This window comes from Amphiura filiformis, chromosome 12 (assembly GCF_039555335.1).
Source record: "Amphiura filiformis chromosome 12, Afil_fr2py, whole genome shotgun sequence".
NCBI classification, from domain to species: Eukaryota; Metazoa; Echinodermata; class Ophiuroidea; order Amphilepidida; family Amphiuridae; genus Amphiura; species Amphiura filiformis.
The window spans coordinates 67,175,664-67,203,533 of record NC_092639.1 but is presented as its reverse complement, the minus strand read 5'-3'; the positions used below and the strand labels follow the sequence as shown (position 1 = coordinate 67,203,533).

The 27,870-nt window shown below is 37.2% G+C and overlaps 1 long non-coding RNA gene across 1 annotated transcript; it reads left to right on the top strand.

Moving 5' to 3' along the window:
• The first annotated feature begins 15,685 nt into the window (after nucleotides 1-15,685).
• Nucleotides 15,686-26,166, top strand: LOC140165474 (uncharacterized). The gene is made up of 3 exons (XR_011860735.1): nucleotides 15,686-15,874; nucleotides 16,086-16,184; nucleotides 26,073-26,166. It is a non-coding gene; the product is annotated as an uncharacterized lncRNA (long non-coding RNA).
• Nucleotides 26,167-27,870: the final 1,704 nt, after the last annotated feature.

Sequence of the window (27,870 nt, the reverse complement as noted above, 5' to 3'; positions counted from 1 at the left end):
TCTTTCATGAGTGCACCCCCCGCTTCAAAACCTAGATCTGCCCCTGATTGTGGTTCACAGGCGTTATCCGGATGATATTGAACACACATGACTATGAATTTCGAGCAAGCTGTTCATAGCTACATGGACCACAGATATGGAGGGATGTAGGCCCAGGCCCAGTCGATTTCCTCGGGTTTAGTCTCATGCCTGTCGGTAAGTTAAACCTGTAACAACAGCATAATTATTTTATTCTAAAATATATGATATTTGTGGTGACCTTAAATTGTGCTTGATTTTTAGATTTAATATCATGGGTAATCCAGAAAAAAGGGGCCAACATTGTGGCTCCTATATTCAGTAAGTAATTATGTTTTGTGTAAAAGTTATTTTCGCGTGGCGCCCCTGGCACGCTGGTTATTAAAGTTTATGCTTAAGTGCAAGAGGTCCCGGGTTCAAAATTCCCAAAAAAAAAGGGCCAAAAATAATTAAACTCTCTCTCCCCGTAGCTCAACTTGAAAAGGCGGGGGAGATGACCCATGATAAAGACCTCGTTACAGTCAGTTCCGAACAAGTTAACGCCCGATTATCGGTTACTCTTGCCTGTCCTGTACGGCGACCCCCCTTCACCAGGTCACTGGTCCTGGTTTCGTCATCGTTATCTCCCGATTTCAGCTGTTCATGCCTAGATATATACTTGGCATAAAAAAGTCCATGGAAAATATGATGTATTGTTTTGAAAGAAATCCTCATTTAGGGGGTCTATGTTCAGATATCGAGAGTGATTATAAGCTTACTAATTTAGTGTTTTCGTTTAGAACCATGTCAGCCAAATGAGGGGAATGTACAGTTTGTTGTAATCCGTAAGGGGAGGGGAACGATAAATAACTTAACATTTCATATCTTATTTTATATTGTGATGTGCCCTGTGTAATTTAATTTAATTATACCTTGACCTTTCGGATTGAAGATATGGATTTTTTTTTTTTTTCACCAAAACAAATTAGGTCTTTTTGGAAAAAAAATCTATATTCATTCATTCATCTTTATTTCATTCAAATATAAAATATAACAGCACAACAATTAAACACATACATTGAATGAGGAGGTTCTCGGAAGGCCGGATGGCCTGTATTAAGAACCCCCTGTCCTAACAAAAAAAAGTTTCAGAATAATAACAACAACAAAATAAACCGGAAAATGTTTCTCAAGTGAATTCCACTTAATTGGGCCCGCAGTTTTTAAAGTTTTATGAGCGAAATTCGTTTTAATTTTAGGAACCTGGTAATCTTCATTATTTCTCGTGTGGTACTTGTGCAGAGTACTCTGCCATACAAAATACTTTTGAAATGCTTCTGGAAGTTGATTCGTTTACAATCTGAAAGTATTTCATGAGATGGGAAACCCCTTGCACTTGCAAGAGTTGGTGTGTAAAGTCAGATCTAAGTTTGGAACTCGGAAATCCCCAGTTCAGTGTATTGCACCATTAGTAAAAACCCTGATGTGATGCAATGTAAAAGGTTAATGTGTATAATTAATCTTGGGAAATCACAAGATTGCATCATCTGTTGCGAAGGTTGTGAATGAAGTAATGGTTTATTAATAGATGTTGGGTTTTTACATGAGTACTGGTATAAAATGTGAGAGCTGGAATTGGCACCTTACAGAATGTCATGGGAGATTGTAAAACTCCACATGTGTGTGTTGGTCTTCGTGCTTCAAAAAAGAAGTACATTTTAACCAGTTTACATAGCCAATAATTGAGCTATTTAATACAGCAACGAAGGAGATTTATGAGTACGCGAATGTGCTCCTCCTCATCAAAGGATTAAAGTTCTTCTGTCGACTTGCTGGAATCTGGTATTTTAAAACAACACATCTGTCAAATACAGTGGAGCAATGTTAAAGAGTGATTGGTGAAAGAAGTACCATTTTGGAGAAAGCAGCGCAAGGAGATAAGCGTTTGGATAAAGCAGCGCAAGGAGATAAGTGTTTGGAGAAAGCAGCGCAAGGAGATAACTATTTGGAGAAAGCAACACGTGAGGATTTTATATTTATATTTATAAATGCAGGTGTACAATGGACTTCGCTGATTTTCGCAGGATAAGTGAACACCAGGATCAGCCGTCAAGAACATTGTAAATGAACAAGATAACCATCAAGAAGAAGACTACTGGTTAAGTACTGAGTAGTTAAAATAATTATTGTGATTGTGTGATTTTTTTGTATATGCATTTGCTGTCATATATTGTTACCAATCATATTTTACTTTCAATTAAAGACTTAGATTTTGTTAGCTTAAGCAAACAGTGTATTTGTATTGTGCATTCGTGTGAGTTCAGGTAAAAGGTACTTTTGGCCTTCAGTCAAGTACGACTCGTAAGAATATAAACAAGATTCAAAATGTTAAATGTTACACAACATGTCATCTAATTTGGATACAAATGTGAGGTAATGTCGGATTTTGGGAGGTTTGTATTTTCCCTTTAACTACACAGGCTCAATAGCTCTTAATTCATAGCTGTTTAAGGACATATAATCGTATTATTATACAAGATTAAATTCAATATGATTCAAAAATGCCTACCACGTGATATGATATGATGGTGTTATCGCGGGAGCATGGTTGAGTAGTGATAAGTACGCCCACCGTAATAGAAAAATAGAAAGTCTCCACTACTTTGAGAGCTATTAAGAACACTTAACAACAAACAATAAAGTTGATATGAACGTTTTTAGCTGCAAATGAGTGAATGTTCTTAGTCATCCAGTAGCTTTAACTTATCTCATGCATAGGACCGGGCCATCGGGATGATACCTAGCCGTCTATCACGTGACCAGTCCAACGGGTCAGTTGCCTGATGAAGTCTGGTGGTTCCAGACGCAACGTAGCAATAGTTGCAAAAAGGAAGTCCAGTATTAGATTTAATTACAAAACTCTGTTGTTAGCTGCAGTTTGACATTACACATGTGTAAACCGAATTCGGAACAATGGAGAACTTAGTGAATGAATGAATGGAATACGGAGCTAGTCGAAAGGTTTCAGCGTTATTTACGGTATATGGGTATCAATCATGCATATTGATAATACAACTTGCCCAACTTGAACAGCAAACGGTCATCCTGTGATCGTATTGCTTTGTGGTTGGATATTTGTATGAGCCCAAAGCGCAATACAAAGGAATAGCAATAGGTACCATGTTGTTCGCAAGCTGCACGTGCTATTCGGTAGATTCATGATCAAAAAATTTCCAGGTGTGTTAACTGTCATTAAAGCTAGACACCAGTTGATTTTGAACTTGAACGGGTATCTAATTAATGAGAAATTCGTGAAAAAAGAGAGGTTCGGCAAACTGGCTTTTAATGAGCACAGTGTACATTATTGTAGCCCAAATACACCTATAGAAGCAACACTTTGGCACCTTGGACTATTGTTCGATTATTGCCGAAATCTCTCTCTAGTTGGTGCATTACCTGCATGCCGCGCTTTATAATCAGCGCAAGATCAGTCATGAACGATTTGCTTTTTACGCATCGTTATTTGGTTGTGAAAACGCGGCTTTAACAATCAATATTCGAAGTGGTTTAAGGTATTGGGTTGTTTATTGGGGGAGATTATTTAACATTGATATTTTATATATATATTGCCCGTGTCAAGGTCGAATTTGTCTGGTTTTACATTGCAATAATATTAAATAGTACCAGGCTTCGCATTTTGAATTTTTTTTAGTGTTTAAAATTTGCAATTATTAAACTGGTTTTTACATGACAAAACATCGTGTCACCGGAAATTGGTCAATGAGCATCACATACCAGGGTTGCTAAAAAAATGTCAGCCTAAATGGTTAGTCAATATTAAAAAAGAAATATTTCTGTTGTGTAAAATGTTAGTTTCTAGGATGACACCCATCATGTCAAAATACACTTGATTGTCATATTAAGCATTTTAAAGGAGACACAAACAATGGCGGCGCCAGTTTTTAGGAGGAGGCAACTGTGGCAAGAGTTCTGACTTGTTCGGGCATCTGTTAAAGATAGCACCCCCCCCCCGTGGCGCCCCCACTGAAAACAAATCATATTTTAATTACAAATACAAATTCAAGACTATAAAATGCCCATATCTTAAAAACATCTTCATTCTAGCATTTCAAAAAAAGAAGTCCACTTCTGGCATGTGTCCCGGGGGGCACTCGACTTTGGAAGTGGCGGGGATGTGCGGACAGCAGTTCGAAACTAGGGGTCTTTCGGTGAGAGCCTAGACACTTAAAATGGGGGGTCTTTCAGTGAGAAGGCCCCCCCCCCAAAAAAGGGGGGATCTTTCCGTGAGACCGGTGAATTCTGACCGAAAAAGGGGGTCATTCAGTGAGACTGGGAAAAATTTTGGGTCAAGATATTAAAGTTGGTAAAAAAATTTCAAAAATTCATCATAATTTGAAATTTTTCTGAAAAATTTGAAAATTTTTGAAAATTTTTAGGAAAAATACTGAAAAATAGGGTCATTTAGTGAGAGATTATCAGAAAATTTCCCCAAAATTTTCGAAAAAAGGGGTGACAGAAAAAAACAAAAAAGGGGGTCATTGAGTGAGAGGTAGTTGAAAAATGGGGGTCAATGTGGCCGCACATCACCGTCACCCATTTTTAGTGAGTGCCCCCCGGGCATGTGTATCTCGTAAACTAAAATATCCCCCATGACTTGTATTTCTTTATTTAATTAGTCTGGAATTAAGGGCTCGGATAGCGGCGTTTCACGTATTTTGTGACCTGAGAGCACCTCAGACATATCGAATTGCATTCTGAATACGAGGATTGTCCTTCCGATATCAAATAATTTTGATTTTTGAAATTTACGATATAATACAAATTTGATGGCAAATTATTAAAATTTGATATTTAACAGTCCTCGAAGTAAACTTTATAAATCTAACGATATGTACTTAAAGTGTAGGCCTATGTAGCTGGGATGAAAAGCCGACGATCAATTAAAAATTGACACCTTTCATTAAGATATATATATTTTCCCCAAAAGACCTAAATGTTTTTGGTGTATTTGAAAAAAAAAATCGTATTATATCACAAATTTCAATTTGATTTCATAATTTCAAAATTATTTGATAACAGAAGGCTCATGTGCTCTCAAGTCACACAACGAAATATGTGAAAACGTAGCTATTCGAGCCCTTAAACTAGTTTATCTGTGAAAATTAAAAAATAAAAATATATGGAGGTTTTCATTTTTGCATCAAAATATGGGTAACAAATAACATTATTCACTTTTTCTTAAAAAGTGAAAAGTAGGAAAACACCCTCTCCCCAAAATTGAACAAACGAATCAGATTTTTTTACTTTTTCTCTTAACACATGCAGATTATATTTTTGATTGAGAAGGGTTTTATATATCTTTGATCATCGTGAAAATACCAATTTTCTACCTTTGTTGATGTTATTGGACCACTATAAGCTAACTTTCTTGAGTGACACCTCTGTATTATAATGTATTATAATGGATTAACATCAAAACATCACACATCAAAATACCTTTGATTGTCATATTAGACCATTTAAAGGAGAAACAAATTATTTTTTATTAAAACCAAAATCAAGACTTCAAAAAACCAATTAAATTCAATATATTTACAACATCTGCATTCTAGCATTAGGAAAAAGTAGTCCACCTTCGGGGCTTGTATCCGATAAACTGAAATACTCTCCATGATTTCTATTTTTTTAAATTTAATTAGCCCGGAATAAACCTGTGAAAATAAAAGATATGAAGGTTTCTATTTTTTGCATCAAAAAGTGGGTAAAATCGTATTTTTCACTTTTTCTCAAAAAGTGAAAAATAGGAAAACACCCTCCTAAAAATGGAACAAACCAATTAGATTTTTTTACGTTTTCTTTATATCTGTTAAGGGTAATATATCAACCTTAATACCTACAGAGTATATATATATATATATATTTTTTTATTGTGAATGGTTTTCTATATCTTTGATCATCGTACAAATACTCATTTTCTAGCTTTTTATTTATGTTATTGGCCCATTAAAAGCAAACTTGAAGATGTTCTGGAGTGATACCTCTGTTTTATAATGGAATAGCCCAGGCTTCAAAATACCTTTGCTTGTCATCTTAGACATTATAAAGAAGAAACACTTTCTTTTTATATATGTAAAAAATACACAATCAAGACTTCAAAAAACCAATTAAACTCAATATCTTTACAACATCTGCATTCTAGAATATGGAAAAAGTAGTCCACTTCCGGGGCTTCTATCTCATAATCTTAGACATTATAAAGAAAAAACAATTTCTTTTTATTAAAAATACACAATCAAGACTTCAAAAAACCAATTAAACTCAATATCTTTACAACATCTGCATTCTAGAATATGGAAAAAGTAGTCCAGTTCCGGGGCTTCTATCTCATAAACTAAAATACTCTCCATGATTTTTTATTTCTTTATTTAATTAGTCTTGCATGAAACTAGTTTACATGTGAAAATAATTTAAAAAAAGGTATGAAGGTTTTTATTCTTTGCGTTAAAAAGTGGGTAAAACGCATTTTTCACTTTTTCTCAAAAAGTGAAAAATAGGAAAACACCCCTCCTAAAAATGGAACAATCCAATTAGATTTTTTGCTTTTTTTTTCATATCCGTTAAGATTAATATGTCAACTTAATACCTGCAGAGTATATTTTTGATTGTGAATGGTTTTCTATATATTTGATCATCTTGAAAATACCCATTTTCTAGCTATTTTGTTGTTGGAAAGGGGGATACAGGGGGTCATTTTAGGGGGGTCTTGTATCTCGTACCAGAGGGGTCATGATATTTTTTTAATGTCACCGGTGTGCATAACTTGGGACACTTGCTCAACCATCAAAGCATGAAAGAAATTTGCCTACACCCGTTTTCCTCGGTCTGTCTGCTTCTATCAGATATTCCGTGTTAAGGGGTACTACACCTAATGGTAAATTTGTGACTATTTTTGCATTTTTCTCAAAAATAATAACACACTGGTAACAAAAGTTATGTATATTATTGGGGCAAGGAATCCAATTACTACACTGAAATTTCAGTGACTCAAGACAATCGGTTCAGTATATATGATCGGAAATGAGGTACATCCTAGCGGTACCTCTTTTCTTATCATAAATAACGAACCGCTTGTCTTGGGTCACTGAAATTCCAGTGTAGTAATTGGACTCCTTGCCCCTATAATATACATAATTTTTGTTACCACAGTGTTATTAGTTTTTGAGAAAAATGCAAAAATAGATACAAATTTATCGAGGGGTGTAGTACCCCCTTAAAGGGCGCACACTACTAATTAAGCGTCCCATTGAAATATACGTAAAAAAATAGTGCTGCTCGATTTGAGGCCTTTTGGCTATCATAGTTGCCTGATGTACATTTATTGAAACAAAGTAGTATAGTTTATCACCCTCGATTTTGTATTTACATCTGTGTATACATGTGCATAAGAACAATTATTTCAATATTCGTTGTTTTCTTTTGTATAGCCGAATTTGTAAAATGAAATGAAATTTAGTAACAAAAACAACTGCCAAACGAAAACTTTGTATAGGTTTAACTCTTGACAAAGAAAAAAAGAAGAAAACTTTATACTCCAAGTATTTTAACTCTTATCAAGTTTATCCGGGAATATCGAATATTGACTGCTAGGACCATGAGGGCTGTTAAAATTATAGGCCCAAGATAACTTCAAAAACATGCATTGGCCATTCAAGACCACCGAGGGTTTATGATTATAATATAAAGCTAGCAGTCAAAAAGACATTAGAAATGATTTATTTTATATACCATAGGCCTAAAAAACTTTTATTTTTTCATCTAATTCGTTAAATGAACTTGTTTTCCTGTTATATAAGTGCCTTAACGAATGCAACTTGTGAAATAAGTTTGTGATGAACAGTTAGTAATTTTACGGGTTTTCAAAATAGGTAGTTTTGTCAAAACTTGAAATTCACCATTTTTACGCAATATCCTGTAACTTATATTAAAACGTCAAATTTCTAAAACATTCCTAAGAAAGCTAAATATATGTAAATTTGAGAATTTAGAACAATACCACCAATAGTAATGCTATTCATACCTACAAATTTCAACTTTCCCGGTGCATATCATTCTGGGATACCCTGTATTTTGAAGGAAGATAGACCCTCATGATTTTTCAGTTTGTTTTGCAAGTACTCAGTGGCATCTCTGGGTGGGGTATGGCGGTAGGGTATTTGGGTGGGATAGGCCTATAAGGGTAAGGTGGTAGGGATAGAGTGATGTGGGTAGTGGATTTCAAATCCATTCTGTGCTACTAACAAACCCTCTCTACCATAGTATCCATCTCAAAGTCAAACTATAATTATGATATTTCTTGCATTGGTTTAATATTCCAATGGCACAGACAGACAAACAACATCGCAACGAAAAAAAATACACATTGGGTTCATGCAAGGTTCTGAACAAAAACATCACATACAGACCAAGACAACACAAATACCTAAACCAATCAATCAAAACACACCAACCAGAATTACACATGGCTACACTTCAACAACCCGTATGTAGTACTGAGAACCGCGAATGCAGAGAACCGCGAAAACCGAGAACCGCTCTAGTTTATAAGTGGTTGGTCTGATCTGATTGTCTGAGAGCTATGGAAAGTTGTCACCAAAGGAATTAAAAAGCAAAGTGGCCCGTAGGCCAAAATAACAAGTTTGAAATGTTTTGAAAATGCAGGCACAACTGAAGCCATTTGGTACACCATTTTTATACTATTAATTTTATTAATTTCTTTAAACAAAAACGTGTATGGGTATACTGGTAGTAGTACTCAAATCAGAAGCCAAAACGGCATTAAAATATACATGGTTCAAAAGAAATACCCCCTCAAAAAAAAACCAACCTGTGAATAGAGGAATCGTTTTGCTCCCTATCCAAAGTTCTCCTTTCTCAAAATCATTTTTGTTGGTCAAAAATAATCGCATTTGCCAAAAATGATGCTTTCAAAAAAGGTCGCACTTTACATCATCCTATACATGTTATGTACAAAAAACCTTCTCGGTATCAAGGTGTTCAATGTTTCGATTAATTTAATTGTGTTTTTGTTTACTTTCATTTTATGTGTCCGGTAAATCAGTCACCCATGTAATCATCTTTCAGTATAAAACAATGATTCATTGTCATGAATTTTGATATGAATGGGGTATTCTTTGAAGTTTTTATTCAGCAGGTGTTCCAAAAATGGTAAAATCACTATAGGAGTAGAAATAGGTTTGCTTTTCGTCGGCAAGGAGAGATGAAAAAATCACTTGCATATGGTAGTCTGAAACAAATGCAAAGATCTAAAGCAACATACTGAAGTTACTGTCCGTTTTCCTATACACAATACACATTGCTCTCACCATTGACGCGTGACTGACCTCTACAAATAGTGTATGTTAGAAGTATAGGCCATTGCCTAGTTAACGTCACTGTGTGAAAAAAACCCGGCCAATATTTAAAGTATTCTCTGCAATTCTAGAAAATATAGTTTTGTAACATGTCATAATTTTTTAGCGAATTTAGGTGTTTGGAAATATTCGCACTTTTGGTGTTTTAGGAAGGATATGTAAACGACAGATAACACCAAAAAATATGAAGAAATTATTTCCAAACCATGTTACGGTCTACAACCATTAAGTTTCTCATTTTCAAGAATGCTGGTTAACAACATGCACACTATTGTCTCATTTCGTGAACAAAGGCCCACCAGTATTGTTACCTTGCGTTTGCTTTATAATCGGTTACCCAACTGAAACTATAATACCAGCTCATTGCAATACCACACAGGTAAAAACAGAAACATGTGTAGTGTGGATTTAACAGAGAAGATCTGATTTAACATAGTTCAGCTGTTTTCAATGAGTGTTATCTTGGTTTAATGGGTTTAAGTCCTGCAAAGGTCGTGGTGAATTCTACTGTAGACATGACTGCATCATGACGGCTTTCTTGAATAAAGGCGTACACAAGACAAAGAAGAATGACACGATGGCCAACAGAGAGTGGTTAAATTCATAGGTTGGATGTCAACATCCAGCTTCTTAACTGCAAGCAGCCAATCTCTTGTGTCCACATCATGAGTGCTACGCCTTTATCGAAGACAGCCATCACTTTAGATCAATATACATGATGCTTTAACCCAAATGTTCACCCTTTTGGTCAAATGTATGCGCGGAGAACTCATTTCTCCTCCCTAGTGATTTTTATCATTTTGAAACAACTGCTGATTAAGTTCTTCAAAGAAAACCTAATTTATGTCAAAATTTAGTTCAACAAATCATTGTTTTGCACTGAATGATGCTAGCGCGGATGACTGAAGGATAAGAAACAGAAAGGTGAAGAAAAAAACCAACAATTAGATCAACCAAAACATTGAAATGTATGGATGTTGAAAAGTGCAACTTTCTTTAAAAGCATCATTTCGAAAATGTGATTAATTTTGACCAAAAATATTGGTTTGGAAAATGAAACAATTTTGGGATGATTGAAAAACGAATCCTCTATTCACAGCTTTTTGTATTTTTCAAATCAACAAAATGAGTGTCAAGTTATGCAAAGGAATATTTTGTAATTTTAGGGGGGGGGGTATTTCTTTTGAACCCTGTATATATTCATAACACCCTAAGCTGTAACCAGGGTTTTCTTTAAGCATTTTGCTGAAGGGGTATTTTCAAATTATTTTGACCCTTTCAATTGTAAATGTTTCCTCTGAAGGGGTCCAAAACATTGCCCAAGGGGTATTTTTATATGATTATTTTTGAAGACATTTTAACTATGTGTGTGTGCTTTTGGAGCAATGGCGTATCTAGAGCAGTCAGAAGGGAGAGAATAATATAATATATACCACCTGTAAGAAACTTTTGCAAATTGAAGACCTAATTGAAGCGATTTGGTGTACCATTTTAGGACTATTAATGTGTTTTAGTTTAAAATCGTCAAAAATTTGTGAAATGAGCAGTCCATGGAGCCTTCCGTAGACGGCAAGTCTTCCTTATTATGGTAGGCCTATAAAGTGTGTTAAACATAAATTGGCAAATGTCGAAAGCAGAAGTGAAAGTGGCCATTTGTTTATCAACTACGCAGGGGAAGGCCCTCAGAACTTGGAAAATTTTACAAATTGAAGACCTAATTGAAGCGATATGGTGGACCATTTTGGCACTGTTACTGTGTAAAATTTAAGTTTGAACAGTTGAAAAAGCCCAAATGACGGTCCATGAAGTCTTTCGTTGTCACGTTTTCTCTATTATTGTAGGCATATAAATTGTGTTAAACATAGGGCCTAAATTGGCAAATGCCGAAAGTAAAAGAGGAAATGGTCACTTGTTTATCCACTACGCATGCGTGTGTCTGGTTCCCCCGAGAGAGAAAATTTTGCAAAATTAAAGTCCAATTGAAGCCATTTGGTGCATCATTTAAACAGAAAAAAGACCAAAACCCAATCTTAGTTGCAAAATTTCAAACTGACACTATATAAGTCTTGAGACTCGCAATCACTAAAACATGCATAGATCGATGCTGAAAAATGTGACGAATGTACACGAAGAACGCATTCGGCTTGAATAGGAGCTAAGTGCAACTTTCAAAATCCGAATTAAAGCCACTCAAGCGCCCATAACTCGACCAAATGATATCGTAGAGCAACAAAAGAGGTATCAAAATGCGCAGGAGAAAGCTGCGCTTTATATACATTAAATAAGTTTTTGCTACCTATTTCAGTTCCCGATAAATCTGACCATCTATAATCGTTTCGATACTTTATTGGTTGAGTTTACTAATCTTACAGGTGCGAGTGATCAGCTTGATATGGTTTAATGCACAGGTACCGCGTGAACGTACCAGCGCAGCGCGGTATTTCAAACATTGTTTTACCCCATTGCTATGGTAGTTAATCCGATTTATTACGTCACTTCTATGGCGAATTGAAACTTTATAGGGAAGGAAACACTCGATATGGATGATAAAATATCTGCACTGAGAGACGCAGCCAGAGATGGGAGAGCTGATGAGGTGAAGCAGCTGATAGAGGAGGGTGTACCAGTCAACAGTAAAAACGATAGCGATGTAGGTATCGATAACATCACAATACAGGATGTATCAAAATAATTGGTACCCATCAATTTTCGGTATCTGAAAATTTATCTTAGAAAAGGACATAAAACTATACATTATATTCATTTCAAGAGGAAATCAGGCGAATTTGGAAGAAGCAGACGTTTCAATAAACAAAACTGATGGTTACCAATCATTTGATACAAGCACTGTATGAACGATTTGCATGCATCATTGTGTATCTATAATCATGATGAAATAATTTGTTCACATTTCCTGTATGTCAATTTTAAAACAAATTTAAAAGGATCAATCAAAAGACAAATTTGGAAAGATTAATTTGAATAAGAAAGACTAAAGTAACGAACGAAAGAACACATTATAAAGAGGAAAACACAAAATGCATAATGCAATGAATATGGAGTATGAAGAGGGGGGTTGTTGCGACCCCCTAATTTTCAATTATAAACGTCATATACCGTTATATTAGGTACCAATATATAGCGATTTTCACCAATTTTTTTCTGTTTCTTCTCTGAAAGGAAATGACTATTTCAACCTAACTAACAAGTAAAAAGTCAGTAGCTCTTGGAATTATTTTACAAGAGTGAACTGTAGAAACCAATTGTGGGCATCACCACCCTCCCCCTCTATGGTCATCTTTTTTTTGGCATGATATTTGTAATGTTGTATTGTCAGGTCAACAGAGCAATTTTGACATAATGTCGTATTCAGACATTAAGTCCCCCATATAATTCTTCATTAAACGGCCAAAAGAGTGGGATTTCTTTCACTTTAGGGGCACACAATTTGATTTCTAGGGGGATGGGAATGGGAGTTTTTTTTATAAAAACTTTGACCCAATAGTGTGACGGAAAAAAAAGTCGCCCAACTGATGAGTAAAAAAAATCCCCACCCAATTCTACATAAAGATATACATTACAAAAAAAACTAAACTAAAAATTCCCGCCCTCGGCGGCCAAAAAAAAATTCCACCGACCCTAACTTCCACCCCTCCGAAATTCAAATGGTGTGTCCCTTACTTTGTTAATTTGGCTTAAAATGGACATAAACCTTCCCTCTCAGTTATTAATAATATTATTTGAGTATTTTGAGCAAAGAATTGTAAAATTAAAATTAGATGGAAATCGTACATTATGCCTTTAATTGAATTTCCTATTTTTCAGGATGCTTGCCCAAACAACTTTATACCTAAACAGTCGGGTTAATTTTAGTGTGAACCTGGAATTCCACTATATTGCAATTTGGTTTCTTTTTCTTGATCCACTGACATGCCCTGACAATGAATTTAGCTGATGGCACTGACGTCATTGAACAATTTAAAAATAATTGAAGACCGCAGAGGATAATGTGCTCAAGTGCCATTTTGGCGAAAATGGGTTATTGACTGTTTTGAAGTCTTTGGGGTTTAGAATTTTTCCCCTCAAATTGGTCTGATCTCTTTCAAATTAATGTCAAATTGCTCGATGGGTCACAAGGATTACAGCAATATGTGGTTTGTCAGATATACAACATTAATTTAAGGAGTTGCAAGATCAAGGTCAACCAAAGGTCAAACGAGGTCAAATTGTTAGCAACGTCCGATTTACAAAATTGATACATCAAATTATTTCTCTCGATATGGGCGTTCCAAAAATATGTACTTCTAACTTATATTGTCTTTCGATTTTGAGAAAAATCCATTTGTTTCAATCTGACTAATGATTGTAGTGGAAAATAGACTCAAGTGCAAGATATTGATTTGAATTTGATAGTAAAACATCAGTAAGTGACAAGGTGTTAATTTATTGCTGTAAAAGAGGAATATTGCGTATAAAATTACTCCTGCAAGTTTTATTAAGTTTGTGCTCTGCAGATACATTTCAAAACTTTAAACTCAGAATTAGTATTTTGGCACTTGACCACTTTTTCCACTACAGTCTTCAATACAAAGACGGCTGAAAATAACCTAAAAATGAAAAAAAAAGGTAATGGGGTTGTCTTGCGAACAACAATTTTCTAAAGTTTGAGTCACACATAATACTGCATGTATAGTATATATCAGTCAACAAATAACATTAAAATGATCGTCGAAATTATTATTTGGGCCAAAATTGGCAAAAAAGACGGTCACCCAAATTTTCATTAAAATACAGACAAAATGTAATATCTGATTAGAAAAGTTGATGTCTTGTTTGTTTCTGACTCTCTGAGACATCTTAATGAGGTTTCGAGCTTTCGTTAGTTAAGAAAGAATGAACAGTTTACCAACCCAAAATGTTATGATTAAACATGACAACAAATAAACACAAACTCCGACCGGCACACAGCCCCCCCCCCAAAAGAAAAACCCAGAAGGAATGTGTCGGCATGGGATTCGAACTTTCGTTAGTTAGTTTGTTATTATTAAGCAAAATTAGAAATGATACTAAAATAATATAATTATAATATTACCTACAAGTTGCTTCTCGTTTCTGTGACATTTATTCTTACTGCTTACGGAATTCTCTTTCGGCCCAAAAACTGACAAAAATGACCCAAATAAAATTCATAATTGCTAACAAATTATAAAAAGTTGTTTTTACTCCTCTCGACACACCCACACCTGAAATCTGATATCTGTTATCAAACAACATTAAAACGCTTAGACAATTCATTTAGTGTCAACAATTTGCCTAAAAACCCAAAATGTATAATCGTTAAAATTGTGATAAAAGGTTGTGTCTTACTAGTATATTGTAGTATTAGATTGTTGGTCCAGAATGTCTGATGGTATTTGTAGCCATGGCTAGTAAGTGTGTGCTATCGTTGAGCAATTTGCCATGTACCGAAAAATTTGTAAACTGAAATAAAAAAAATTAAACAATGGAAAGGCTATGTATTAGCAAGTTTTCTTGATTTTTGTCAATGTAACCCCTTTTTGTAACTGTTCAATAAAACCAATGTATATGTAGCGTCATCATGATTCCTCAACCAGCCCACACCAGCGAATCTGGAAGAATAATGGTATTATACATCCAGACAGCATCACCTTAAAAGCACGTTCCCATTCATGTTGCTGATGTAATTGTTTGTTTCCTTCCTCCTAGTTTGGTAAGTCACCACTGCATTATGCCTCCGAGAACGGACACAGTGACGTCGTACAGGTGTTAATAGACCATGGTGGAAATGTTAATATGGCAGACGTGGTTTGTATTATTATTATTATTATTATTATTATTATTATTGTTATTATTATTATTATTATTATTATGATAATTTACGTATTACATGATACAAGTCAAGATCCAGACAGTATCACCTTAAACCGACTAAACACTATCACATTCTCATACATGTAGCTGATTTTATTGTTTGTTTTCTTCCTCCTAGTATCATGGCAAGTCACCACTGCATTATGCCTCCACGTACGGACACAGTGACGTCGTACAGGTGTTAATAGACCATGGAGGAAATGTCAATATGGCAAACGTGGTTTGTATTATTATTATTATTATTATTATTATTATTATTATTATTATTATTATTATTATTATTATTATTATTATTGTTATTATTATTATGATGATGATAATTTACGTATTACATGATACAAGTCAAGATCCAGACAGTATCACCTTAAGCCGACTAAACACTATCACGTTCCCATACATGTTGCTGATTTTATTGTTTGTTTCCTTCCTCCTAGGGTGGCAAGTCACCACTGCATTATGCCTCCATGAACGGAAACAGTGACTTCGTACAGGTGTTAATAGACCATGGTGGAAATGTCAATATGGCAGACATGGTTTGCATTATTATTATTATTATTATTATTATTATTATTATTATTATTATTATTATTATTATTATTATTGTTATTATTATTATTATGATGATGATAATTTACGTATTACATGATACAAGTCAAGATCCAGACAGTATCACCTTAAGCCGACTAAACACTATCACGTTCCCATACATGTTGCTGATTTTATTGTTTGTTTCCTTCCTCCTAGGGTGGCAAGTCACCACTGCATTATGCCTCCAAGAACGGACACAGTGACGTCGTACAGGTGTTAATAGACCATGGTGGAAATGTCAATATGGCAGACATGGTTTGTATTATTATTATTATTATTATTATTATTATTATTATTATTATTATTATTATTATTATTATTATTATTATTATTATCCACTCGGCCACACGTGGGGGCACGTGTGGCCGAGTGGATAAGGCGCCCGACTCATAATGCATAGGTTGCGAGTTCGAGCCCCGCTCGTGCCAACGTGTTGTGTCCTTGGGCAAGGCACTTTATCCTCATTGACTATGGGAGTAGGGTGGGTTGGGTTGGATTGGATGTTTGTATAGTTGTTTGTTTCAATGTTGCAATATTGGCGCTGAGTAAGCTGCTGCCTGCAAATGTTTGGGTGAGAGCCGAAACAGCGCAACAGAAACCTCGAAAATCGAATTTCTAGTTCTAAATGGCTTCAAATTTCTTTGTTTTATAACAATAGGTGACAAAATCAGTGATAAATGAAAGTTGCTGTTAAAATTGAACAAGTAAGGGTCTTTGGGTGACAGATCAAATGAAAAAATAAGGGGTCTTCGGGTGACAGAACATGTGTTCGTAAAAAAATATGGGGTCTGGGTGACAGCGATGCTGAAAAATGGGGTCTTAAGGTTACTGCCTCTTATGAGGTTTTGAGCAAAAAAATGGGATGAATTTGCTACATTAAATATCACATTTGGCCCAGAAATAATCATCAGAAAGATAAAAGTTATACCTCATCTTAAAGGTAAAGGTTTATATATTACTATTTTCTCATTGTTATTTTTATAGCCTTAATCAGATTTTCACTGGAAGCCTATGACTTGGGTCCTCGCTTGCACCACTCGCTGTTTTATTTTTGGACCATTGACATTATGTTATACTTCACACCGATTTCTCTACCAAATTGTAGGCATATGTCAAACATTCCAAAATTACATTCTTGCTATAACATTTTAATATCTGAGCCTCCGAAATACAATTTACAAGTTCTAGAAAACGTAAATTTTCGACTGAACTTTTGAATCTGTCAAACTGTCTTTAAACTCTCAGGAATTCATAGATTGATTCATTATTTCCCAAAATTTCAACTTTGCAAGACATCCAGGCATGTTGGTATTCAAGCACATGTAACATATTATCGACCAATTTTTCAGATTTGGGCGGTTTAGATGGCTGTGTAATCTAATTTCAGCTTAATTACATTTCTACGCTAGCACATGTGTTTGGGACAAAAATGTAATTTTGTCGAAAGTTAGCGCTCAAAATCAACTAAAATGGGAACGTTGATAGTGTACGTTGGAGCATAATTAATATGCCACACGGTTTACTTACATCGGTCAGCTCAAAAGGAGGCAATTTCCATTTTATATTCCTCTACTTGACGTCTCTCCGGACAAAAAAAATTTAAATGGCCGCATTCTGTTGACATATGCATATGCGCCACTGCATAGAGCAGGTCATGAATATTAATGAGCTAGCGTGTCGGATTGAGTTATTTTTATCTATGCCCGTGCAACGGGGCATAGATATTGTATTTGTTGTGTTTAGTCTTCGACTTCTCCTTATCTATGCCCGTGGAACGGTGGCAAAGATATTGTATTTGTTGTGTTTAGTCTACTCCTTCTCCTTCTTCTCCTCCTCCTCCTCCTCCTTCTTAAGACCACTTCTTTGCACTCCTCTAGCTCAAGAACCAAAGAAGCCTCGGGGCCCATACTTGGTACAATGATGGCCCATCACCCCTAGAAACATCCTAGGGTATCCCCGACCCCAGAGGTCAAAGGTCATGGGCTACAGGGGGCAATATGTGTAATTGGTCTCCCATCCACTCAGGAGGCCATGACCAACGAAATGTTCAATGTGTATGAGGGGCAGCAGTGGTCTCCCATCCACTCAGCAGGCCATGACCAACGAAATGTTCAATGTGTATGAGGGCAGCAGTGGTCTCCCATCCACTCAGGAGGCCACGATCGACCAACGAAATGTTCAATGTTCATGCAATGCAAAATAGCGGCAAATGGTTGAATTCATACTGTTTTTAATAACGTTTCGGATATAAAGAAGCTGTTTTGAACGATGGCAGTGGATTGAAGTATGTTTTGTACTTGTTTATTTGTATACTTGATGCTTCACTGTTTGCCGGGCCGTTTTGCACCCGTAGGCCTATACTTTTTGAACTTCTGATATGTATGTTTTGTACTTGTTTATTTGTATACTTGATGCCTCACTGTTTGCCGGGCCGTTTTGCACCCGTATGCCTATACTTTTTGAACTTCTGATATGGCATGCATGCATGTATTGATAAAAATATCGTCGGATGGCGATATCGTGATATGTTTTGGATGCGATATGCGAAAGACTGACGATGCCCAAGCCTAGCCCCTCCCGACAATCCAGCGACCGGGGTTCGATCCCCGCTGAGTCCTGATTTTTTCTCTTTCAATATTTTCATATGCCAGTTTGCTCGAGCCCCAATCACACCATTTAAATTATAATTTCTCGAGCTTGCATCGTTTATTTCCGATCCTCGCATATATTAATTTGTGCATTTGCGTTTTTTTATAAATATTTTAGGTGCTATGATAATGATACTTATATCATTTAAAGCTGATACCAAGGGGTATAAGTTTTCGTTTTGTGAATAGGGGAAGGGGGGTTAGGTGTGGTCACGGGCATAGATATTCGTGTTTGGTCAAACACAACTGTGGTTTCTAGTCTTTCTTTTACTTTTCTTTCACTCACAAACTCACTCAAATATTACTCTTTAGGTGTACACTGAAGTAAGTTTAAAATAAGTAAATAAGTAAATAAATAAATAAATAAATAAATAAATAAATAAATAAATAAATAAATAAATAAATAACCTATCTGAAGTAGGGGCGGGCAGGTGATTTTGGGCAGGCAGAAGTAGGGAGCAAGCAATTTTTGGCACCCGGGGGCTCATAATTATTACACAACAAATTTGATTTTTGCTGAGTCCTGATTTTTTCTCTTTCAATATTTTCATATGCCAGTTTGCTCGAGCCCCAATCACGCCATTTAAATTATAATTTCTCGAGCTTGCATCGTTTATTTCCGATCCTCGCATATATTAATTTGTGTTACGCATTGTCTTACGCCCTGCTAGGGTGAAGCATATAGGCCGCCTCCTTCTTCATTATTTTATATATAATTGGCCGCTGAGACACAATGAGAGAGTTATCATGGGGACTTAAGTTGAGATTGCCCGAGTACCGACTGTAAACTCAGGTAGCATAGTGGTAAAGCTCTGGACCGGTAATCCAGCGACCGGGTTCAATCCCCGCTGAGTCCTGATTTTTTCTCTTTCAATATTTTCATATGCCAGTTTGCTCGAGCCCCAATCACACCATTTAAATTATAATTTCTCGAGCTTGCATCGTTTATTTCCGATCCTCGCATATATTAATTTGTGCATTTGGCGCCCAATTGGGCGGTTTTTTTAATATATTTTAGGTGCTGTGATAATGATACTTATATCATTTAAAGCTGATACCAAGGGGTATAAGTTTTCGTTTTGTGAATAGGGGAAGGGGGGTTAGGTGTGGTCACGGGCATAGATATTCGTGTTTGGTCAAACACAACTGTGGTTTCTAGTTCTCCTTCTCCTTATCTATGCCCGTGCAACGGGGCAGAGATATTGTATTTGTTGTGTTTAGTCTTCTCCGTCTCCTTCTCCTCCTTCTTCTTCTCAAGACCACTTTTTTGCACTCCTCTATCTCAAGAACCAAAGTAGCCTCGGGGCCCATACTGATGGCCCATGACCCCTTGCATCATCCAAGGGTACATCTGACCCCAGAGGTCAAAGGTCATGGGCTACAGGGGGCAATATGTGTAAAATTTCAAACAGCTCTAGCTCAAAAACTATAGCGCCCTCAGGGTTCATACTTGGTACAATGATGGCCTATGACCTTAGAAGTATGCTATGCTAGCCACAACCCCAGAGGTCAAAGTTCATATGCTTTAAAAAGCAAAATAGGTACGACTGGTTAACACAGTGTATCGCAATAGGTAGAATTTTGGTAGCTACCTGTATTTGCAATGATGAAGGCTTCAAATAAACGTCACGACGTACAATGGGGTTAAGAGGTTAACCGCTTAAAGGGACAAAATGTTTTGGGATTAAAGGGGTATTCTCCAGTCTGGTGGTGTTTCAGAGAGAATGAGGGTCTGATGGAGTATAAGAGAGAGTGATGGCTTGGTGGGGTATTAGAGAGAGTATGGGGCCAGTCTGGTGGAGTTGGGTGGGGTGTGTTTTTTAGAGTGAGTGTCTGGTGGAGTATAAGAGAGAGTGGGGGTCTGGTGGGGTATTTAGAGAGAGTGTGGGTCAGTCTGGTGGTGTTTTAGAGAGAGTGAGTGTATGGGGGTATAAGAGAGAGTGAAGGCTCTGGTGGGGTATTAGAGAGTGTGGGCCAGTCTGGTGGTGTTTTAGAGAGAGTGAGTGTATAGTGGGGGTATAAGAGAGAGTGAAGGCTTGGTGGGGTATTAGACAGAGTAGGGCCAGCCTGGTGGTGTTTTAGAGCAAGTGAGTGTCTGGTGGAGTATAAGAGAGAATGAGGATCTGGTGGGGTATTAGAGAGAGTATGGTCCAGTCTGGTGGTGTTTTAGAGCGATTGATGGTCTGATGGGGGTAGTATAAGAGAGAGTGAAGGCATGGTGGGGTATTAGAGAGAGTAGGGCCAGCTTGGTGGTGTTTTAGAGCGAGTGAGTGTCTGGTGGAGTATAAGAGAGAGTGATGGTCTGGTGGGGTGTTAGAGAGAGTGTGGGCGACGGGCATAGATATTCGTGTTTGGTCAAACACAACTGTGGTTTCTAGTTCTCCTTCTCCTTCTCAAGATCAGTCCTTTGCACTCCTCTAGCTCAAGAACTAAAGTAGCCTCGGGGCCCATACTTGGTACAATGATGGCCCATGACCCCTAGAAACATCCTAGGGTATCCCCGATCCCAGAGGTCAAAAGTCATGGGCTACAGGGGGCAATATGTGTAATTGGTCTCCCATCCACTCAGGAGGCCATGACCAACGAAATGTTCAATGTGTATGAGGGCAGCAGTGGTCTCCCATCCACTCAGCAGGCCATGACCAACGAAATGTTCAATGTGTATGAGGGCAGCAGTGGTCTCCCATCCACTCAGGAGGCCACGATCGACCAACGAAATGTTCAATGTTCATGCAATGCAAAATAGCGGCAAATGGTTGAATTCATACTGTTTTTAATAACGTTTCGGATATAAAGAAGCTGTTTTGAACGATGGCAGTGGATTGAAGTATGTTTTGTACTTGTTTATTTGTATACTTGATGCTTCACTGTTTGCCGGGCCGTTTTGCACCCGTAGGCCTATACTTTTTGAACTTCTGATATGGCATGCATGCATGTATTGATAAAAATATCGTCGGATGTCGATATCGTGATATGTTTTGGATGCGATATGCGAAAGACTGACGATGCCCAAACCTAGCCCCTCCCGACAATCCAGCGACCGGGGTTCGATCCCCGCTGAGTCCTGATTTGTTCTCTTTCAATATTTTCATATGCCAGTTTGCTCGAGCCCCAATCACACCATTTAAATTATAATTTCTCGAGCTTGCATCGTTTATTTCCGATCCTCGCATATATTAATTTGTGCATTTGCGTTTTTTTAAAAATATTTTAGGTGCTATGATAATGATACTTATATCATTTAAAGCTGATACCAAGGGGTATAAGTTTTCGTTTTGTGAATAGGGGAAGGGGGGTTAGGTGTGGTCACGGGCATAGATATTCGTGTTTGGTCAAACACAACTGTGGTTTCTAGTCTTTCTTTTATTTTTCTTTCACTCACAAACTCACTCAAATATTACTCTTTAGGTGTACACCGAAGTAAGTAAGTTTAAAATAAGTAAATAAGTAAGTAAATAAATAAATAAATAAATAAATAAATAAATAAATAACCTATCTGAAGTAGGGGGCGGGCAGGTGATTTTGGGCATGCAGAAGTAGGGAGCAAGCAATTTGTGGCACCCGGGGGCTCATAATTATTACACAACAAATTTGATTTTTTTTTAAACAGAAGGATCGTCAAACAATTTTTATACAGCGATAATTAATGTAAGGGTTCATCTACAGTTACACAGACGCACATTGTTGCTTCGGGCTCTATCTTTTTTAATTTAACTAAGGGGTGGGGTAATTATGTTTATTTCGCGCCCGAGGGGTGGTAAATGGCGTAGCTAGCAGTGGCGGCACTAGGGTGGCGGGGGGGGGGGGGTCAAGGGGCATTCCCCCTAGACACGTAGCAATGGAGCTGCCCCTCTGTGAGAAGCCTTGCTCCCTATTTCCCCCGGGGATGCTGGCCGCCCTGATATTTAAGATTTTGAGGCCTTTTTTTGTCATTCAGCCCGGGCATTTAGCCCAGTTTTGACAATTTTCGTCAAAAGTTTTTCCCCCTGGAAATTTGCCTTGCCCCCCTCTGAAAAAGTCCTGGCTACGCCACTGCATCCTCTAAATGTTTTTCATTCCCCAGTTCCCCCCCACCCACTTTCAATGTACCCCCCATTACAAAAATTTCAACTTTTTACCACAATTTTGGTCAATGACTTCCCCGTACAATTCACCTCGTCCCCCATTGCCCCCCCAAAAGGGAGTGGGTTGGTATGTAAAGGGGGAGACAGCCTGTCAAAAAATCGCCCCCCCCCTTGCACATGCCAAATTTTTGTGATCCCAATTTCCAAACCTCAAATGATCATGTATGTTCTGAGGGCAGCGAGAAGGAAAATAATATGCGATTCCATATTTTGCTTGCCCCTCCCCTAGGCCTTATCCGATCGCCAAATTGTCTTGCTCCCCCATGTTATCCTCCCACCAGGGCTCATAATTATTGCACAGCCCCTAATTGATTGGATTCTGACAAATGGTCTTGCAATGATTAATCCTCAATACATCATCAGTTCAGGCAAATCATACACATGCCTAGTAGTATACTACGCATGACGTCACCTCATTAATATTATCAACCAGGCAGTCTCGGGTGTCAATGTAACTCAGCGCTTCTAGTTTCACCACAGTGGTTACACACGTGGGTTGCCAAACCCGCGATTTGGTAGCCCAATTGGGCGACTTTTAAAGATTTTTCCCGCGACTTTTGACAATTTCCTGTCCCATAGAAACCAATGGTTAAGAAAAAAATTGGGCGACTTTTCAACATTGGCTCCCGCGACTTCCGACAGTTTCATGTCCCATAGAAACCAATGGTAAAGAGAAAAAATGGGCGACTTTTCGATTATTTGACCTGCGATTCGGGCTGAAATATTTTGGCAACCGTAACGGTGAATGAGACTACATACATCGCTAACAAATAAGCGTCCTTAACAACCATCTACCAAAATTCAAAATTGTCGAAATAGGACACTTTCATGTGTTTTTTTCGTTGTTTTTTGAAATCACCTGATTAATAGTCATATCGCCTTGCTTAAAAATTGAAAATATTTTTTAGACCAATCAAACCAGTATACTAGAGTATGTACCCTTAACAGCCCTACATACGCGTCACCTCCAAAGTTGGAGTGCCCCCCCCCCCCACCCGGGGGTGGTTCAGCCGTTTCTTTCCCAAGAGTTATTTTTCTCTTAACTGCATTAAAACGACTGAGACAAGCTGAGTGGTAGTGTTTGCCATCTGGGCCCCAGCATCTGTGATCTCCTGTGAGATACTGGAGAATTGATCACTTCTAAATGCTTTCCGAAGTCCAGCAGATGTTTTGCCGTTTCCAGTTATGTTTATGGAAAGACTCCAGGCCCTTTTGTGTGGCCTCTTTGCAGATAATGCAAATAGCCGGTTTTGGGCAGTGTTAGTTGTCATGATCTATGAGTTATAGGCCTAAAGGGAAACAAAGATGGCAGTAATTGCTTGGTCTATTATTTGCTGAACATAACATGAAAGACGGTGGCTTGGTTGAGTTAATAGGTAGGCCTACAGGTTAGGGAAAACCTTGCATTTGGAAGCAACAAAACCAATGAAAGCGTAATATTTGACCACAACAACATGGGTGTAGAGTACTGTAGACTCCGTATTGGCAGTATTATCATTTATAGTTTTCCAGATAATGATGAAAATGTGATTTTTGAAATGACCTACTTTAATTTGGGCGTTTTGGGCGGGATTGACACTATCCTGACTAGAAAGCTATACATATTTGAGATGATTGACCATAAAAACGGGTGTAGATATCTGATTTGTGATTCTACTACATATAGTTATCCAGATATTGACGAAAATAGGAATTTTTAGTAATGGCGTCCTTAATTAGGCAGATTTGAATGACATTGGCCACTGTTTCAGGAATACCATAATGACGTAATATGGAGAACATAACGATCGTATTGATGGATTCGAAGGCCTTCTTAAAGTCGATGGAAGTGACAGAAGGAGGAGGTTGGTGGTCATTAAATCCATCCATTCCATAATCCTTCGAAGGATGTGTATCTGCTATGCACAGTTGCGTCCTCTACGGAATCCGGACTGGTTACTTCTCAATGTTGGATCCACAAAGGGTCGAATTCTATGTAGCATAATCGTGTTGAAAATTTTGAATACAGCACTTGACAAGAGAGTGATTCTCCGGTAATTAGTTATAAGAGAGGGCAAAGGTACAATGATATTTGTGGTCCACTAAATGCTGTGGTAAGAGTGTTGTAAAGACCCGCTGCCTTGTTGACATTGATGGCTTTTATTGTCTCATGCCTTGAAGATGAATCAGTGGGAATGGGCTAGTCCTTTGCAGCAGGAGAAAGTAGTTCCGATGGAAGGCCACCATCGTTATTAAGCAAGGCACTGAAATATTCTCTCCATTATGCCAGTAGTTCAGTGCCCGGAACCGTTCCATCTCTCTTCTTGATTTTAATACTTTGCCTCTTGTCCTTTCCAAAAAGGCCATGTCGTTGTGTAATCTCCCATATCATCAGCTATCTACAGTTGATCCATCTGTTTGCTTAGTGCTGCAGTTTCATCTTCATTTCCTTTCAAGTTGTTTAATTTTCTTCTTCTCTCTTTGGTGCGATTTTGATATAGATTACCTCTAGTTGACCTTATCTTTGAGTATTATAGTATTATCCGACACTCAACTTTGCATAATGCTTTAAATAACAGAAAACACTGTATTACATTTTTTGTTGATCTCAATTTAAAGGTATAATATGATGACTACCACAGGGCTATATTCTAGGCCCATTATTATTCATTGGTATTTTGATGATATCATAAACAGCACATTTTTAAAATGTGTCTTGCTTGCTGATGAAGCTACCATTACTTATTCACATAAGGACATTGTTTCTAAATATGATCCTGTCAACAATGGATTAAAAGACGTTGCTAATTGGTGTATAAGGCTAATAGGCTATCCATAAATTCAATAATTGGTACTTGGTACAAATCATAGCTAATAATATGATATTGGATAATGATATACTGGAAAGGGTGAATAAGATCAAATTCTTTGGAGTAACAATTTTCGATAATTTAACATGAAAAATTCATAAGGCAAACATCTCAAAGAAGAAATAAACCAACTGAAACGCTTTCTTCTCGAGCAAATGATGTACAATCATGTACCTATTTTGTTGTACCCTAATACATAACTTATGGTATCCAAACTTAAAAAAGAGCACTAAGAATCATGACGAATAGTCAGCCCCCATTTTTCAAGAATGACAATTAGCTAAATATTTATTAATGTTTATGATACTTTTGAACTTCAATGCCTTCGATAGTTATTTTATTGCATAGAAATCAACACAGGTATATCACACAAGAAACACTGAAGAGTTTGCTTACAAAACAATGAGACTGGACAAGAAAATGGAATTCAATTATTGACAAAAACTTTAAAAGGTCCCAAAATATAACAATCCTTAATTTTTGTTTTCCTTCCATTTGAATAAACACTCTTATCAATCACAGAATCAAGAAACACCTCTTCACCTTGCCTGTAAGGAATATGACCTATCAGTAAAAAACCGGGTTGACATTTGCGTCCTACTCATTGAGTGTGGAGGAGATCTTGAAGTGAAGAACAAGGTACTGAAATTGGATCATTGTTTAATCTCATTTATCATTCCAGGTAGCATTGGCCAATGGCCAGTGGCATAGAAAGGGCTTTCCTGGGTTGCCCACCTGGAGTACAACAATGACCATGACAAAAATATGGAGGGAAAATGCATTAGGCCTACCGCCGTTAAGGAGGGGTGGGTTAAAGGGATGCGTTACCCCTGGGCCTGGGGTATTAGGGGACCGTAAAAAGTTCTTTACGAATCTCCCATATTCGACGAGAGAGGAGTGGTCCACGCAATCACACCCGGTCTGTAACGGCAAATGATAACTTAAGCTCATTTTTGACCATTAAAAAACCCCATTTTTTTTCTCGCGCTTCGCGCTCATTTGCCCACGAGTTTAATATCATATTTAACAATTTTAGCTTAAAAATGGCAGTTTTTGTGCACTTCGCGCGAAATTTGTTATTTTGGCAGCAAAATACGCTATTTCAAAGATTCAACACATATTTCCATACAGCCATTTATGAAATTTTCGACTATAATACATATGCTTTTTATGCATCATATTAATGTTTTTCACTTAAAGCAAATTAATAAAAAAGAAACTTATTATGTTTTCAATAACTTTATTTTTATTACATTCCAAACATGCGTTATTGTTAAGTGAGAACCATTTATGAAATTTATGTTATAAGCAAAAGTTTTCTACGTTAGCTTCAATTAACATGCGTAAATTTAAAACGTTTTTCATTATAATGTTTTTGAATATGTGACACCTAAATCGGGAACATTACATAAAGTGAAAAAGTTGTCGAACACAAATCGATGCATAAAGGGATAAGAAGCTGATGTAGAGAAATGCAACTTTTATGGCCTAAATTTTCATAACTGGCTTTTTTCCCTGTGAAGATGATAAAAGATAGCAACAAAAACCCGCTCACTTGATGCATAACTATGTCTTGGGGGACTCTCATCTTGTGAACCCTGTAGAATACATCACATAATTAATGACTACAATGTGTCCATAAATTCCTAATTGCCGCGTTGTATAAATTTCCTCAGATAGGTGCCCTATTTCAACCTGCATTCACGCATCTTCTTTTTTTCCTCTTGAATTACATTGAATACCTAGTCTCATGATGAATTGTAAATTTCCTCAACCATTTCCATATTCTAACACAACACCTTCCTCTTTTAAGGCTCTTATGTTTTGAACAATTATGTGAATTCCTCAAAATTTACACAACCAGTGTCTTGAGATTTACTCTCTTCCATTCAGTAGCTGCACTGCCTCACCGCCGTCAACTTGTTGATTATTAACTTGTTCTTTAGCTATGATCTGTTTCCCTCTACATTATCTTCTACATCACTACCCCTCCTTTTCTTCCTCTTTCCTCTCCCCCTCCGATGATCCATCAGTTTGCTTAGTGTGGCAGTTTCGTCTTCATTATTTATATGATTCGTTGAATTCCCTTCATCTCTTTTTAGACAGGTGCGATTTTGATATAGAATATCTCTCTTTGGCCTCATCTTCAAGTGTTATAGTATTATCCGACACCCAACCAGGGCAGCTAAAAATAATTTCCTTTCTGGGATCGCGAACTGCTGTTTGGAATATTTTCTGCGATCGTTGTGGGGGCGAAGCCTCAGAGGGGGTCCAGTCACGTCACACACACTTACTGACCATGCTGACACACGACTCGTGA